At 36.5% G+C, this 18,197-nt stretch overlaps 1 long non-coding RNA gene across 1 annotated transcript; it reads left to right on the top strand.

Moving 5' to 3' along the window:
* The first annotated feature begins 1,073 nt into the window (after positions 1 to 1,073).
* Positions 1,074 to 13,984, top strand: LOC131199703 (uncharacterized). The gene is made up of 3 exons (XR_009155397.1): positions 1,074 to 1,110; positions 7,966 to 8,034; positions 13,868 to 13,984. It is a non-coding gene; the product is annotated as an uncharacterized LOC131199703 (long non-coding RNA).
* The last annotated feature ends 4,213 nt before the right edge of the window (positions 13,985 to 18,197 follow it).

Here is an 18,197-nt window from a genome sequence, read left to right on the forward strand (position 1 = left end):
CAAGGATAGAAGTGTGGAATGAAAGTGTGGAATGTTAGTTTCATAAGAACAGTTCAGAATGAAAGGATAATTTCCTAGGATGCAACACTGCAAAATATAAGACAAATGATTCAACTGTTGCCCAGCAGATGGTACTCATTGGGTATTCTGCCTTGAAATATAAAGGTCCTATTATGTCTTAAAGTTATTAATAGAGCTACTCTCTGTGTATATTGTAACCTTTAGACTTATGGTAATAACTGATTCCATAGACATCCATAAAGTTATGTGAAGTGAGTGTAATTTAAAATCCAATTTCTCTTTCTGCCTTGAATCTGAAGATAGTTTCTTTGATTATTCATCAATGGATGTAGGCTAAAAATCCTGGAAATTGAAATTTTAATAGTAGTGGTAACAGAAAAGAGGGAAGAGTGTTTATGTGAAATTTAAAACGTATGAGATTTTTGTAATTTTTAGGTCATTTGAACAGATGAAATGACTTTACTTAGAAAACTGCATTTTTCTTTCAACTTCTAATGTTACTGGTATTGTATTTTGTGTTGTTTATGTTAGGTATAATAAACAATACAAAATACAGTCCTACCTGTCAGATAACATTAGAAGCACAAAGAAAAATGCAATTTCCTAAATAAAGCGATTTCATCCCTCTAATGTTAACTAACAAGAGTCTTGTTAGGGATAATGGAGCAGCATGATGGCCTAGTGGTGAAGATGCTCACTAACTTAGAAGGTTGAGAGTTCATTCCTAGGTAGTGGCAAATGTTTCTTGGGCTCAAAAAAAATATATCTGCAAACTACACATTCACATCAGGAAGGGCAATTGGCCATTAAGCGCTCAGTTCCATCCAGTTACTCCAATTCTACCTTGAATATGAACTACAGGGTCGTACTCAGGGAGTTTTTTAAAGTCAGGGATAATACTTCAGATGTCTTTTGGAATTTTCTCAAAATAAATTTTATTATGGTTACCTTTTAATCACTTTGGACCAAAACTTTCCAGTGTGATTAAGAGTCTGAGGAGGAATTGACTTCTAGGGAATTTGAAACTTATTGAAATCATACATTTCTTTTCCAGTAGGTGGCACCCCTGAAGTCTATTTCCACTTACCGGTATGTAAATGGTGAAAAAGACATTAAATCTTGGTAATGAAAGAATGCAAGAACATCCCATTTAAATCTGGCTGGATTAAACCGATTCCCCTTAACTGGTTGCTGTTCATAGCTATATTGTCTGTCTGTCAACCTATCTACCTATCCCTCATGCAGGTTGGAGAGGCACTGCTAAAAGGCTGAAAGTGGGTCAGAGGCCCAGGTCTGATGTATAATAATAAAATAGTAATGTAGTTTACAGAACTGAGGGAATAATTTCAATCTAGAACTATTTAGAGCTATCACAAAGTATTTCTACAGAATCAGTCATTCCACAAGTGCGAATACAAACAGTAAAAAAACTGTTATGTCATTAAGAAATATAGCTACCATATTTTTTGCACTATAAGATGCACTGGACCATAAAACTTAAATTAGCTTTAGAGGAGGGGGGAAACAAAATCTGCCTGTGCCTCCCAGCATCCATCCAGTATTCATCTGGCTAGTGTCCTTGCAGCAAACAGCAAACAGCCTGGTCAGCTTCAGCACTTTATTGCAGCCCTAGCACATGGCTCATCTGGGCTCAGCTCCATTGTGCCCACCACCGGTCAACTGAGCTGAGCTGTTGCCGCTGTTGGAGAACACTGGAACCTTCGCTGCCGAGCAGCTGATTGGCGGTTGGATCCACCTCCCAGAATACTGCTGATCAGCTATTCTAGGGGACGGGGATTGCTGCCAGCACCTATTGCCACTACCATCATCTATTACCGCTGATCGCTGTGGCCACCATTTGGCAGTGGCGATCTGCAGTGATTGGCAGCAGTGAACGGTGGCAGTGATCCCCATTGCTTAGAACAGCTAATCGGTGGTATTCCAGGAAGCAGATCCAACCGCCGATCAGCTGCTCAGCAGTGAAGGCTCCAGTGTTCCGTGGCGGTGGTGAACAGTGGCAGCGATGACAGGAGGCGGCGAGTGCCGCCACCACACCAACCCCCCTCCCCCCACTGCAATATTTACTCTATAAGATGCACAGACATTTCCATCCACTTTTTTGGGGGGGGAAATGCATCTTATAGTGCGAAAAATACTGTAATGGGAAAGCTGCTATTTTAGTGCTAAGCCTAACCCTATTCACAACTCCTTCAGAAAGTATACTTTCTTTCAAATTTGATTATAAATGAAGATGGGTACTTAACAACAGTTCACCACAAACTTCTCTTAAATGATTTTGCATGCTTGAAAAATAATAGGAAAAATTCCTTGAACTCTAATACAGAAAGTGGTCTTCAGTTACTGGAAAAACTATTATTAGAGAGGCAGATATCCTTTATCACTGGTTTTGGAGTGCAAATATGAAAGCTCAAGCAATGGCTATTAAAGTTGAACCCTGCTTATTTATTCATCTTGAACAATGGAACATCCTGTTTCCCCTAAATTCATTTATGATTGGTATGTCACTGATAACTGAGCAAACATGTTCTCATAAATAAGCAGTTTATTCTTCAAAGCAGTTATGCAGCTTTAGCTATCTTTCCTCACATCAGAAGAAAAAGAGATAGCAAATATCTTCTTTGATATTTGAAACTAAGAAATATCTACAGTATTTCAGTTGGTTACTGCAGCACACGTGTCACCTTATATCAGGGGGATGGGCGGTGTATAAATTTATTAAATAAAATTATTGATGAGGGAACATTAAATTATATTCTAAGTACCATTATATATTTGTTTACATAATATAGCAACTTAAAGTTAATTGATTTATTGACATTTCTTGTATGGATTTTAGTTTACTTGTGAGAAAGAGAATTTAGTGCAGCAGCAAATGTAATAAGGATCTGTATGTGAATAAAGGAAAAAAATCATAATTTACTTTGACAAGAAGACTGAAACCTGAGTTAGGTAAAAAAGGTCAGATTGGCCTGACTTTATGCTGAATAGAATAGAATACAATAGAATTTTTATTGGCCAAGTGTGATTGGACACACAAGGAATTTGTCTTGGTGCATATGCTCTCAGTGTACATAAAAGAAAAGATACCTTCATCAAGGCACAACATTTACAACACAAATGATGGTCATAGGGTACAATTTAACACTTAATGATACAACACTTAATGATAAGCATAGGGTACAATAAGCAATCAGGAAACAATATCAATATAAATTGTAAGGATATGAACAACCAAGTTACAGTTCTACAGTCGTAAGTGGAAGGAGATGGGTGATGGAAATGATGAGAAGATTAATAGTAGGGCAGATTTAGTGAATAGTTTGGCAGTGTTGAGGGATTATTTGCTTAGCAGAGTGATGGCATTCGGGAAAAAACTGTTCTTGTGTCTAGTTGTTCTGGTGTGCAGTGCTCTATAGCGTTGTTTTGAGGGTAGGAGTTGAAACAGTTTATGTCCAGAATGAGAGGGATCTGTAAATATTTTCATGGCGCTCTTCTTGATTTGTGCAGTATACAGGTCCTCAATGGAAGGCAGGTTGGTAACAATTATTTTTTCTGCAGTTCTAATTATCCTCTGAAGTCTGTGTCTTTCTTGTTGGGTTGCAGAACCAAACCAGACAGTTTTATAGGAAAAATAGTGTCAAAGGTTCTTAATTTAGGAGAAGCTTTTAATTTTGATAACTATAGGGGAACAGTTTAGTTATCTGATACGTTGTATAACATTCAAAGTATTTTATGTAGTTGCTATTGTTTTTTAAATATGTTGGGAGAAAAAGCATTGAAGCTGTGTTTCCTATTTGTTTGAGAGTGTAGGGTGTCAAATAAGGCTAAGCAAGCTTTTATGCTAATTGACACATCTGAAAATCTGGACAGATGTTGAGGGAATTCTTACAAATTAACAGGAAGTAATTCAGTGTTCAGTTGTCTGATTTAACTAGAAAGTCAATATATGTATAATATGAATTTTCATTCCTGTGTGGTTTTGTTGGCTTTTGTTAGTTTAAGTTCACTGTCACTTATACATAATTGAATTTAAATTGAACAACACTTTATGTACTCCTGTACCTAAAGTTTCCTATAAATCCTCTGCCCTTCAGGTCATATTCTCCTTGTTCCTATACATACAAGCCTATGTAATGTTAATCCTGGAGGTATTTTTCCCTTTGTAAGATACAACCTTTGAGGCCTTTGAACTATGGTGCTGGAGAAGGTTCCTGTGAGTCCCTTGGATTGCAAGGCAATCAAACCAGTCAGTCCTAGAGGAGATCAACCCTGGCTGCTCTTTAGACCAGATCCTGAAGATGAAACTGAAATACTTTGGTCACTTAATGAGAAGGAAGGACTCACTGGAGAATAAGCCTAATGCCAAGAATGATTGAGGGCAAAAGAAGAACTGGATGACAGAGAATGAGGTAGCTGGGTGGAGTCACTGAAGCAGTCAGCATGAGCTTAAATGGTCTCTGGGGGATGGTAGGGGACAAGAAGGCCTGGAGGAAAATTGTCATGATGGGTTGGACACGACTTCGTGTCCAACAAAATTGCTCATGATGGGTTGGACACGACTTCGCACATTACATGTTTAATATGCTCAGTCCTGTTTTCTAGTTTTAAATGTTTCCCACTTTTAAATTAAAAGTAACCATAACGTTATGTTGCTGACATTCAAACAAAGTTTGGGTGGATTAAAGTATTCTTACATGTAATCAAATAATGCAAGAGTTGGGTACAGTTTCATTGGCCCTTTAAAGTGGGTTTTTTTTTTAGTTAGAAGATCTTTGTACTATTTTGTCATTAGAAAGATAAAGTAGTATCAAGGTATTTTTTCACTTTAATATTCAGAATTGTCTAAAAGTAACAAGATATGAATTTTAATACAAAGCTCTCATTTAAATGTAATATGATTCCTTACTATAGTTTAATTTGATTTCATATTCTCATTGTGAAAAAACAACCTTTCTTATTTTTAAATAACAAAATATGATCAATTTTGTTATTCTAAAAATGTAGATTATTCAACATATGAAAACAGTTTTGGATTGCAAGCAAAAACATGTTTGGATAAGAGTCATGATAACCCATGTGTGGTTATTCAGAACTTAAGTGGAAAATGTGCTTTGGAAGTTTTAGTACTTTTCCTATCTACCTTTTGCTATCACCTTAAAGAAACCACACAAGCCCAGGAAAATACAAAGTTAACTTGAAGTACCCAAAGGAATTGCTGATCATTAATGCTTCCTTAAATCAAGAACGAATCATTTTCGTGGAACTGCATGGCTATTTTGTGTGTGTGAGAGAGGGAGAGATAGATAGATGGATGGACGGACGGACATAATGGTTTTCTCTATATTTGGATATCCACTTCAGTATGATTCCAGATGCCATGAGCTTGCCCATTAGGCTTCATATTTAGTGTGGATATCATAAACTATTTGACTTGTGATGTATATATTTAACTTCCTTATTATGGTTACATCACATAGCTATCTACTCCGGTACTACCTATTCTAACTGGTAATAACGCTGAAATAGTTTAGTTCTTTGTTTTTTGAAATTATTTTAGCAGGTAACAAAAACTTGACTATTGGAGGACAATTTATCTCTGATTGTTGCTTCTTTCTGTACAATTTGATAGGGCTGATAGGCTCCAGTTCCATCTGTTAAACAATGGCACCTTATGGGACCAAGTGCCACTTTCTCTGTTCCAGTGTCTGCCCAATGGAAAAATCTGTCTCCTCTCAAATTTGCTTGGCCCATCCCTGTTGGCCTTTAAAAAGGCCCTGAAGAAGTGGGACTTCCTACCTCTGCAAGGAAGAAAGTGCAAGAAAGTCAGATAAGCCTGCCATATGATACTAGTCATGGATCTGTACCTTGGCAAGGTTTAGTTTATAGTATTATGTTTCATTATTTCATTTTTTTACTTTTTCAGAGATTTCACCTTTTAACCCTTATTAGCCAGTCATTTGGGAAATGAGTGATCATCTACAGGTATTAAATGATACAACACCAAGGGTTGACATCTGAAGGTTTTTTTTTAAAATATGCCAGGTGTGACCTCTAACAGTGACCTATAGTTCTCCCCAGATGTTTCTTCATCTTAAAGGAATCTCTATAAACAGGATTAGGTTTTTGTAATTATGTTAACTGGAACACTGAAGAGGCTGCTTGGCATCTGACTTGTTTATCTTCATTTTTGTCATTCTGATAAATCTGGGGTCTTGGTTTAGAGCAGTTAGGCAAACTTGTTCCACAGAGCTGTTGTGGATGACTGATAATATTGAAACATTTAACAGGATACATTTTTGAATTTTAAATGGGTTCCTTGGGACCATCTCACCTTCCTTTGAAGAAGAGTCATTGTTTAATATATTTGTTTGTTTATTGAGTCTGTCATCTGCACCTCTATAACTTTCTGGTTTGGTTCTGCAACCCAACAAGAAAGACACAGACTTCAGAGGATAATTAGAACTGCAGAAAAAACAATTACTACCAACCTGCCTTCCACTGAGGACCTGTATACTGTACGAATCAAAAAGAGGGCTGTAAATATTTACAGATCCCTCACATCCAGGACATAAACTGTTTCAACTCCTGCCCTCAAAACGACGCTATAGAGCACTGCACACCAGAACAACTAGACACAAGAACAGTTTCTTCCCGAACGCCATCACTCTGCTAAACAATTCCCTCAACACTGTCAAACTGTTTACTAAATCTGCACTACTATTAATGTTCTCATCATTCCCACCACCCATCTCCTTCCACTTACGACTGTATGACTGTAACTTATTGCTGTATCCTTATGATTTATATTGATTGTTTCCTAGTATGATTTGATTGCTTATTTGTACCCTATAACTATCATTAACCTTATGATTCTTAACACATTTATATTTTCTTTTTACATACACTGAGAATATATGCACCAAAGACAAATTCCTTGTGTGTCCAATCACACTTGGTCAATAAAGAATTGTATTGTATTGTATTGTATTTCTTATAACTAGCAATCAGTGGCAATTCCAAGTTGAAAGTGTGTGGGGTCAGAGGTGAACAAGCAGTATTCTAGATGACTGGAGGCAGTGGGAAATGGATGATTTGCTTCTCTTCTGGATCAGTTATTTGAAGTAGATAGCTCATAGTACTGAGTAGCAATCCATCTCTGCCTATAATAGAATCTAACTCTTGCTATCTAGGACTATCAGGTTAGTCCTAGAAGGAAAAGAATGAAACATCTTTTTTACTGATATATAGGTAGTTCTCAACTTACAACCATTCATTTAGTGATCATTCAAAATTGCAACAGCACTGAAAAATGTGACTTATGACCATTTTTCACACTTACAACTGTTGCAGCATCCCCATGGTCATATGATTGAAATTTGAGTGTTGGCAGTTGTTTCAAATTGATGACAATTGCAGTGTCCCAAGGTCATGTGATCACCTTTTGCGACCTGACAGGCAGTCAATGGGGAAGTCAGATTCACTTAACTTTATTACTAACTTAACTGCAGTGATTCACTTAACAACTATGGCAAAGAGGTTGTAAAATGGGGCAAAACTCACTTAACAAATGAGCAATAATTTAGCAACAGAAATTTTGAGCTCAATTGTGGTTGTAAGTCGAGGAATATCTATATTCTTATGTGTACAATGTACAAGTCGCTTTCAATATTCTTTACGTTTGGCTCATCTTTTATGTTGCAGATGGTCTTCGCAATTGAGCAAGAGGGTGTGTGGACTGTGCACAATATAATATTGATATAATTTTATCTTAATATTTCTAGCAGAAATAAACTTAACACTGCACTTGCATCTTATTGCTGTATCAATGATTGTATAGATTTAAAAATCTAAAACATGCACAGTAACTAAAATGAAATGCCATTTTGGCTCATTTCATCTTACCTGAAGATGCTTTTCTTTCAGTTTCTTCTTACTGGAATCTTTGTCACAAAAGATTGAGAAGTTATCTATACTAATGATGCAGCCATACCGGTAATTAACCTGCTTTCTTTGAGAAATGTACATTTTATGCTGACTTTCTAAAACTACCCCACTCACTGGTAATTCTGTGAAAACATCTTCATATGCCTTATTCTCATGATCTTCTGATGAAGAAATTTCTGGTCTTGTCATTTTATCAATTTGAAATTCAGAGTTAATCCTAGCTCTTAAGTCTGAAGAGACGGTAGCCTCTTTTAATATAGTGACTTCACACATTCTATCTTCTTGTTCATCTGATCTTGGAGTAGGATGAATATGAGAAATGCTGGTTGCTGAGTCGTCTGTGTTCTTATAATTTGCAAAAAATAATAATCCATCATCTTGTTGTTTTGCTTCAGGCTCTTCATCACATAAGTGGTCAGTAACTGTAGTAAATGCCAAGGCCATCTCATCATGTGTAAAATGAGATATATGTGAACTTGAACACATTTTCAAAAAATGGCCTGAATTTCCACAGTTGTTTTATCTTATCAGAAGATTCAAGGAGTTTCTCAGTGTCAGCAAGCAAAAAAAATGACAGTATTTCTATCTGATTGAATTGTTGAGCTTCCATTCTTATAAAACTAATCCATTAGGACCACATTTTATTCATTTTTAAATGTCATAGGAATAATAAATTCTTATGCAGTAGAATCTTCTTTTATATATTTTGAATTATGAGAAGTATCCAACACTTGTTATTCCTGAAATTAAAAATAGTAAAAAAAACTTTACTGTGTTTAAACATCTAGTAAATTTACTTTATTTAAGTTGGAATATCTCGATTTTAGGCAGATCATGGAAATCTATTTTTACCAAAAAGATTAAATTACCTAGATGCTTTAAACTTTTCTTCAGAACAGAATACAATTTGAAATACACTTCCTCAAACATTTCTGAAAAAGCTCTATGGTTGTTTTGCAGAGTGACTAGGTTCATACTATTTGAACTATGTTTTTAGTTTTTAACATTACTGTTGTTGTTTATTTAAAATCAAACCACATTTTTATGCAATGTGTAAATTGTGAGGGCCAGGAGTAGGAAGCCTGTTATCCTCTGGGTATTTTGGACTTCATTTCTTGGAATCACCATAGCGACATATTATGGGAATTGTAAAGTAGACTGACTTCCCAATGTTCAGGCAATGCCTCATGAAGTATTTAAGTACAGTAAAATTATTGAATGATAGCTCATATAGATTGAGTTTTAATTTAATAATTCCTGAGCCTGTTAAATTGTCAAAGCCTACTAAGCTTGCATGCTTTTCTCTTCCCTTCCTTAATTTATATGCATGACTGTAGGATCATGATTTGTTAAATAGCAATAGTACTTAGACTTATATACTGCTTTATAGTGCTTTACAGCCCTCTCTGTGGTTTATAGAGTCAGTATATTGTCCCCAACAATCTCAGCCCTCATTTTACCAACCTCAGAAGGATGGAAGGCTGAGTCAACCTTAAGCCTGGTGAGATTTGAACTGCCAAATTGTAGGCAGCCGGCAGTCAGCAGAAGTAGCCGGCAGTACTGCACTCTAACCACTGCGCAACCACAGTTGACAGAAATCTTTCTCTCCCTGGGATATTACAACCAGGAACTACTTTTCCTGGTTCTAATATCACAATATCAAAAGTAAACTACAGTAGCTTAGTTTGAACATATGTGCAGGCAGTTTGTAGAGTACCTTTTTCCATTTATCATGGAAGGGAAAGAGGAATGGCTGAGTTAATTTCTTCTTATTTCATCAAGCCATGATTTGCTGTTTTGGGAACGTAATGGTTACATCCAGCCCTCAATTGGAAACACAATTATTATATATACTACAGAAAACATACATTATCGGTAATGTGTGTTCAAAGCCCTTTATACAATAGTCTGATTATCCTATGGAAAAGTACAGGAAGTCTGATGTTTTATTAGCTAAAACACTTTGTCCTGAGTTTTGAAATGTGAATGCTTCTAAAGCAATTAAAATAGCTTAAAGAATCCCAGAAAAGTTTACAGGGCACCTCAATAAAGATAAGATTGCACTGGTTTATACTAACTATATAAAAATAGTTCAAAATAAAAATAAAACAATTATCTTACTATGTTAGTGAATTATTTAATTGTGAGATGGATACTGCAAAGAAAGTAGAATATTACAAATGTAGATATAGTAGACATAGTTATAAGTTATAACTGCACAATTTACAAAACAGACACAAGACAGCTGCAGGACTGCCTGATCATGTGAATGTATTACATTAATGCCCAATCCTAGCTTGTTACATTTTCCAAATTTCAATTATAGACTATAAAATGCTGAATGATAACAGAAGACACTAGAACATTTCACCATAAGAGTATATTTCAAAAAAATGTTTATTTTTCCACTTTTTCCAAAGACAGGCCAATTATTATTATTATTTTCTATTTTTGTAAATGATGTTGTAATTATACAGTATTTACTGATTTTAAAAATGTTTTAATGATAGAATATTATTTTAATCTGAAGTCATTGTTAAATTTATTAATCATGTTTGAACTGAAAACCTTAAAAACAACATACAGAAGAATCAGTATACTGTTTTTAATAAAAAGATCATGATTATGTTTTCATTCATATTTTCTAGTTACTTTAATAGTATAATTACTTGTAACATGTTATTGTAAACCAAATAAAATATATAGAAAAAAATAAAAAGAATATAGAAATGCATTTATTGTGCATAGTTTTACCTGTTCCGTTCTGCAATTTTTCCATGAATATAATAGCAGGAACTCGGCCAGTAGAGTATCTTCTTAATGCTGGGGCAGAACAGAATGGGAGATGAGTAGGTCTTTAACAAAGGTTCATGCTTGTTCCACAGGAACTCTGTCAACAGAAGAGTGTGTGAGAATCCCTGAGGCTAGAACAGTCTTCTGCAAGTACTGGCCAAATTATTATTAGAAAAAAGACAGAAAGAAAGGAACACATATGCTTCTGAGGAAAAATGGCTTCTAAAATATAACCATACCACATGAGGCCTTATATCCTCTCTGTTTAATTCTGAAGTCAAATATAACAATAGTTTCTATCAGAATTTGAGCAAATTAAATTAAATGGCATTTTCAGTAGAATTAAAAAGTATTTTGAATAGACTGAATGAAAAGTCATGTTCAAACTTTCTTTACAATTGAGCAAGCTTTATAAATCATATCAGAAGACATAAAATAGGAGTTATGTAGCATCTGTATCAATATGGTCTTAGTATTTCTGTCTAGCTAATGGAAAAACTCTCCTAGATAATTGCTTATGCACATTCTACTGCATGGGCTTACAATTAGGAAGAGACATTGAAGTATACATTGCAAAAAATAGAATATATAACTCTTAGACGGAGTGGTATTTCAAAACATTTATGGTAAATGCAAACTGAGGTACACTAGGAGATATTAGGCCAGTCATTAGCTCTCAATTAAACCTACCTCACAAGGAGTTTGTTACGGATAAAATCGAAATTACAATTCATTGATTTTAGAAGGAATTGAATGATTTGGGGGTGTTTTTTTAAACCAGAAAAATTGTCTTGTATGGCTTTCCATTTTGCTTCTGAGATTGCAATGTGTTATTATATTTCTTCTTTACTACTTCCTCAGTTTCTGAAAAAAATCCTAGAGGTTATGCCCTAAAAGCTCAGGAAACACCTAAGGGGTAGACATTCTTAAAATTCTAATTTGCTTTTTAAATAGAATATGTTCTTTATTCATGTCAGAAACACCTTCAACTTATACACATAAAACATTAAGCACAGAGCAAGTAAAATATGGATAAAATTGTTGAATCATTATAATGCCATTCACGAGGTACAGAAAAATGATTTATTATTCCCTATGAAGATTTTCTCAATTTTCATTCAACTGATGCTGAGCTGATTCTTGTCAGAGGCTGTTTTCCTGGGCACCAGCCAAGACCTACAGTAATCTTGTTCATTGTCCCTTGCCCTTTCCAAATCTGCAGAGACAAGAATATATAGAAGAACAGTTGTCTTATCTTCTCTGAAAGCTGTTCACAAATTTACAGCACAGTCAGTGACCCAGCCTTCCCTTTACCCAATGAAACTGGTGCAAGAACTAGATTTTTTTTTCATTGATCATTTATTCTCATCTTGTTATGCTGCTATGAAGGTATTTCCAATAAATGTGCACATTTGAACATTCTGCTGCAATAATTAATGACTTTACATTGTCCTAGAACAGTGGTTCTCAACCTTTATAGTGCTGTGACCCCTTTAATACAATTCCCCAAGATGTGGCGACCCCAACCGTAAAATGCGCCTCAGCAGCTGCAGAAGGGGGGGAAAAGCGGCAAACTGTTTTTTTGAATTTATCGCGGCTGAAGCTGTATTGGCTAGCGTTCTGAACTGCTTGCGATTGCCTTGAGGACGGAGGCATTAAAGCAGAGACTCCTCCCCTATTAAGTTTATTGCACCTGAAGCCAGATTAGGCTAGCGATTGGAAGTGATTGAAGCTGGCTTGAAAGGGAGACATCAGAGCAAAGATTTCTCTCTTTTTTAATTCATCGTGCCTGAAGCCGAATTCGGCTAGCGATTTGAAGAGCCTGCAGCTGGCTTTTGGAGTCAACCATTGGAGAGCGATTCTTCGACTCGCAAGTATACTTCCCATATTTCCGATGGTCTTAGGTGACCCCTGGCAAATCGTCATTCGACCCCCAATGGGGTCGCGACCCACAGGTTGAGAACCACTGTCCTAGAAGATGATTATGTGAGGTATTATGTGGGGTAAAAGAGTGGCGCAGTGGTTAGAATGCAGTACTGCAGATTACTTCTGCTGACTATCGATTGCCAGTAGTTCGGCAGTTCGATTCTCACTGGCTCAAGGTTGACTCAGCATTACGTATATTTTGTAATATCAGTAAAGGACTATTTGGTAGAATAGTTGCTTATTCCAAAGGCTCACCCTAAAACATGTTTAGTTGGAGTAGAATATTTTTAAAGTATTATAAATACTATTAAGGATGAGAATTATCCTTTCATCCTGTTGATACAGTTTCTCTGTGTGCTGTATTTGCAGAAAGGATATAACAATTCATCAGAACTATAGAACTCCCGGAAGTTACTCCAGCACTGATGGTGACATTCAGCAGCTTTAGTAATATTTTTCTTTGAAATTTGAGAATGATTAATTTCATGTTAATTGTCCATCCTGACAAGTGATAAGAATTTAGATGCAGTTCCATTCTCTTAAATCAACAGCATAGCCAGGGTTCTCAATTTGATATGTATACAAATTCAGCCTATTATCCTACATAGGCACGTACTTCCTTTGTGCGTATACAAAGGTGTGCATTCCCACGTAGCCCAGATGTGACCTAAGCTAGTACTAAAGGCTCAACAACTTCTAATACCTGTCAAATTGTATGTTTTCCTTAATTTCTGTATATAAAATATATCTCTTCTCTATGTCCCATCAATTTATCAATTTAACCTCCAAATTAAATTAGAATTAAGTTATAACAAAGAGGTGGAATTTCTGGGCTATAAAATCAGTTATTCACCAGGGATACTATAGCTGGACTATATAGACTTCTTTTTATCTTTTAAACATGTTTACTGAATTGGGTGGCGGTGATGGTGATAAAAACAGATTGGCAGAATCAGACCTGATGTATTCTTTAGAAAATATTGGGAATTGTTTTTTTAAATTCTGTATAGTTATACACGCTGTGCAATTATACTTATAGGTCATAAAGGCACGGGATATACATGCCGACTTTATTTTTGTTGTCTATTCTGTCCATAATGACCATATGGTAAGTTTAGTCTCACCTCTTGTCTTATCCACACATTAAAACATGTGTTGACAGAATGGAACAATTCGCTGTGGCCATCTGGATGCTGCCACCTGGACATAGGACACAAGCTGAAGGAGAGGTCCTTCTCAAGCCTGGGTGCAATTGGCAGCTTGCCAGCACGGATGCGGGTAAATTTCTCCAAGCTCAGAATGATGTGTGTCTGTCTGTCTCATGGCGAGTTGTCCCCCTAGCGAGTTGCTCAGTGTGAGGTGTCCCACGTCCAGGCGGCGGCGGCAAGTTGTCATAGACCAGTAGTGGTTTACTACCGGTTCTCCCCAGTTCGCAAGAACCGGTAGTAAACATTTTGAGTAGTTCGGAGAACCGGTAGTAAAAATTCTGCCTGGCCTCGCCCCCAGTCTGTTGCTGCCTCCCGACTCCCAGCTGACCGGCTAGAAGGAAAAAATCAAGACTCACTTGTCGAAGAAGAGAAGAAGAAAAACAAGACACCGTCCCTTTAAATTGAGAAGCCAAGAAGCCTCCCAACTGATCGGCTCGCTTCTCAGCCAGGAAATCGCTTGGCAAAGAAGAAGGGGGGGTAAAGCTGTCGTTTTAAATTGACAGAGTGGCTAGCAGCTCTTTTCTGGGTCAGCTGAACAACAAATTGGATAAGAGGAGGAATTCTTATATGGTTCAATGTTTTTGAAGTTCTGGGGTTTGTGGAACATGGGCTTTGTGTTTCTAAAAAGGTTTGGGTGATTTCCATTGTGAAGTATCCTGTCTTGAATGAGTTTTCTGCCTGCTTGTAAATGGAGCTGAACTTCCGGCTTCCACTTTATATTATCTGTAAGCACCGGTAGCTGTTTTCTACTTACAAAGTTTCCTTTATGCAGCAGGGAGGAATGTGGAATTCCAGGCAGGTTCCTTGCTAGCAGCTTGATTATTCCTTAATTATCTGGGATATTTTATTTGGGAAATGAAAAGAGGGGAGTTTGATTCCTTCCCAGAACAGATTAGTGGGGTGGGGAGGAAATGGGGATTTTGAAGTAACCTTCCCCTGGAGTGGGGAGGGAATGGGGATTTTAGGCTTGCTGTCAAACATCAGCCATAATACTAATGATTGTTTTGAACAATATGCAGGTTGTATTACATGAATGGCTATTTTATATGTGAAATTATGACTGAAACCTATATAGGTTCACACTGTCAGGAAGTTTGTCCTTAGTTTTAGGTTGCTTCTCTCTTTGTTGAGTTTCCATCCATTGCTTCTTGTTTTGTCTTCTGGTGCTTTGGAAAATACTTCCCCCCTTCTTTCTAGCAGCCCCTTAAAAGACTGTTGCCTATCACACTCTTGGGCAAAGCATGTGAGCCATTTCCTCCTTTCAGTGGTCCATGAAAGTGCATCTATAGCAGAGTTCTCTAACCTTGGCCACTTTAAGACTTTATGACAGCAAAGCTGGCTGAGGAATTCTGGGAGTTGAAGTCCATAAGTCTTAAAGTGGCCAAGTTTGGAGACCCCTGGTCTATAGTATGTAGATAATAAAGTTGAAAAAAGGTGAACAACATTTTTGCAGAACTATAGATACGTTGAGGCTGGGTGTGACAAGGAATGGCTGGGAGGGGAGGAGCCAGGCGAGGTACCCTTGACATGAGAGACATTGAGTTGGCAACGCCTACCCAGTCATATGGCCATCAAGCCACACCCACTGTCACATGACCATCAAGCCACGCCCACAGAACCGGTAGTAAAAAAAAATTAGAACCCGCCCCTGTCATAGACCCTGTGTTGAAGCTACAACAAAACTATATATATAGCGCTTATGAAGGCCAAAGAGAGCCCTAGTCAATTCTAATAGGTTCAGATTAGCACTTCTGTCTATTCAACAATATAAGACTTAAAAAACCAGTAAAAGATAATATATTTCATATTTTGCTTCAGTCTCTAACTGCAAAGCTCTTTTTCTCATCCTAACATTTCTGTTCTGTGAAAAAAAAATGTTCATTATATGCAGGTCAGGTTATAATAAATATTGATGCTTCTGCTAGTGATGATATTTACAATATGGTTTGTGTTCTCTGAACATTAACATGATTTCGTAAACATCCTTCCTGAAAACGTCAGGCTTGGGAAATTAATAAAGTTTTATTTCAAATACATAACGTGTTAGATATTGACATAGCATAAGTGAAAAGGCTTTTGGGATGAATGCAACTCATGTTCAGTGAAGGTAGTATAGACTGTATATTATTAGCATTAATTATTAGTATTAATTAATTTTAGACTGACCTACATAAATTGTTAGGATAATTACAACTCAGGAATAAAGTCAATCATTTCAAAAACATAATGAGCAACAAAATAGAATAAGGCTTAACACAGCTAAATAGGACAGAACAAAAGCATAAATAATCTTTAAATTTAGCAGTAGTCAAATTCTTGAAGAAAATTAATATCTTTCTTATATTACACTTTATATTATATTTACACTTTACAATTGTAAAATGATGCCTGCGCTCTGGAATAGCTTATCCTGAGATTTATTTATTGGATTGGATAGATAAGCTATTTGGATGAGCCTGACTTTGTTGGCTTTCTGCAAGGCCTTGAAAACCTGGCTTTTCCCTGGGCATTAATCCAGAACTGTAGAACTTGTTTGTTTTGGCAAATCTTAAACCACATAATGTGTGCTATCTGAGCATGTATGAAACACATATCTTTGAATATAGGAATAGAGCAAACTAAAGGAATTGTGTGCTTGCTCCTAAATTTGGCGCTTCCTTGTTTCCTTTGTTTAACCCAGGGTAGTCAACCTTTTTATACTTACCGCTTTTGTCTCTCTGCTAGTAGTAACATTTTCTAACCACCCACCAGTTTCACAGTAATACGCCATGTATTGTCATCTGCGCATGCCTCTCCCGCATCGTGGATTGGGTTTGGGAGGGGCGCCGGATACCAGTTCTGCTTGTCTGTTATAGCTGGGTAGTGTGGGGGGAGATACGCGAGCTATTCTGGGACGAGGCTCTTTTGTTTGTGGTCGCACTATAGTGCCGTTTAGTTACACTTATGTAACGTGAATTAAACTTAGCACGGCCGATACAAATAGTATATTTTCAGAAATTTAAATTGTCATGGTGAATTTTATGAAAACCTAATGAAAATGTTTTTAAACAATGCTATGAAATTTTTTTAAAAAGTCAATTAAAATTAAAAAAAGGAAAGTGCTTCAGTATCAGACAAAACCCCTACCACCCACCATGAAAGCTGGAACGCCCACTAGTGAGCGGTAGGGACCAGGTTGACTACCACTGGTTTAACCCAATGCTGAAAAATTAACAAAGCTACTTCATATTACTTTTGATTGTTAGGTTTCTATTGGATTACTGTTCATTGAAGGAAAGGGAGAAATGTTCTTTGTTGTTGTTGTTAGTTGTGAAGTTGTGTCCAACCCATCGCGACCCCATGGACAACGTTACTCCAGGTCTTCCTGTCCTCTACCATCCTCTGGAGTCCATTTAAGCTCATGCCTACTGCTTCGGTGATTCCATCCAGCCACCTCGTTCTCTGTTGTCCTGTTCTTCTTTTGCCCACAGACATAGACAGTAGCCTAAGATTAATGTTTACCCTTCTACAATCCACAAATTGTGCATTAGGGATTTTTAGATTTGCAAATGGCTTACACTGGAATTTAGATTGTACTTTTCTCCATTTAACTGTTTATAAATAACACTGCATTCAGCGTTCAGCCTAGCAACATTCACAATGTTTGTTCTGATTGGCAATTACAGGGAATGAGCGAGTTAAAACGTGCTGATGCAGACTACATCAAAGCATGATTTTACTAATTTTTGTTTTGAAATCTAGTGAAAATTATCTTCAATATAACAACCACACAGCAATAGATTGGCAAGACAATTAAATTTAAAATGCAAATTCAGGTTCCTAATCAAGATCAAATGTTTTTCTCTTGTAAACATTAAAACTAATAGTTTTGAAATGACTAAGGTTTATAAATGTTCACAAAAACAACTGCTCTGTATGGTCTTGTAATTCAACAAAACAGAATCTGATTTCTCTCTGGCATTAATTTTGGGATGCTATCAACAATTGATTTTTAATTTTTTTCTTCTTCAAAAGAACAGAAAATCGGACGGATGATAGAGTCTGAGCCTGGAAAAAATGGTCAAAGCAGTATCATTTATATCTACAATAATCTGGAAGCGCTAGAAAAGTGGGTAGAAAATCAATTTGTTGAACAACAATGGAAACTATACGGAAATATAAAAAGTAAATTAAATCATAATAGCATTACCCTTGGAACATCACATCATGGAAAGAAAATTCAGATAAAACTAGTGAAAAAGATTACTTGTTTTATAACTGCTGTCAGAGCTGGTTCCTAGTATG

Source organism: Ahaetulla prasina, chromosome 5, assembly GCF_028640845.1.
Source record: "Ahaetulla prasina isolate Xishuangbanna chromosome 5, ASM2864084v1, whole genome shotgun sequence".
NCBI classification, from domain to species: Eukaryota; Metazoa; Chordata; class Lepidosauria; order Squamata; family Colubridae; genus Ahaetulla; species Ahaetulla prasina.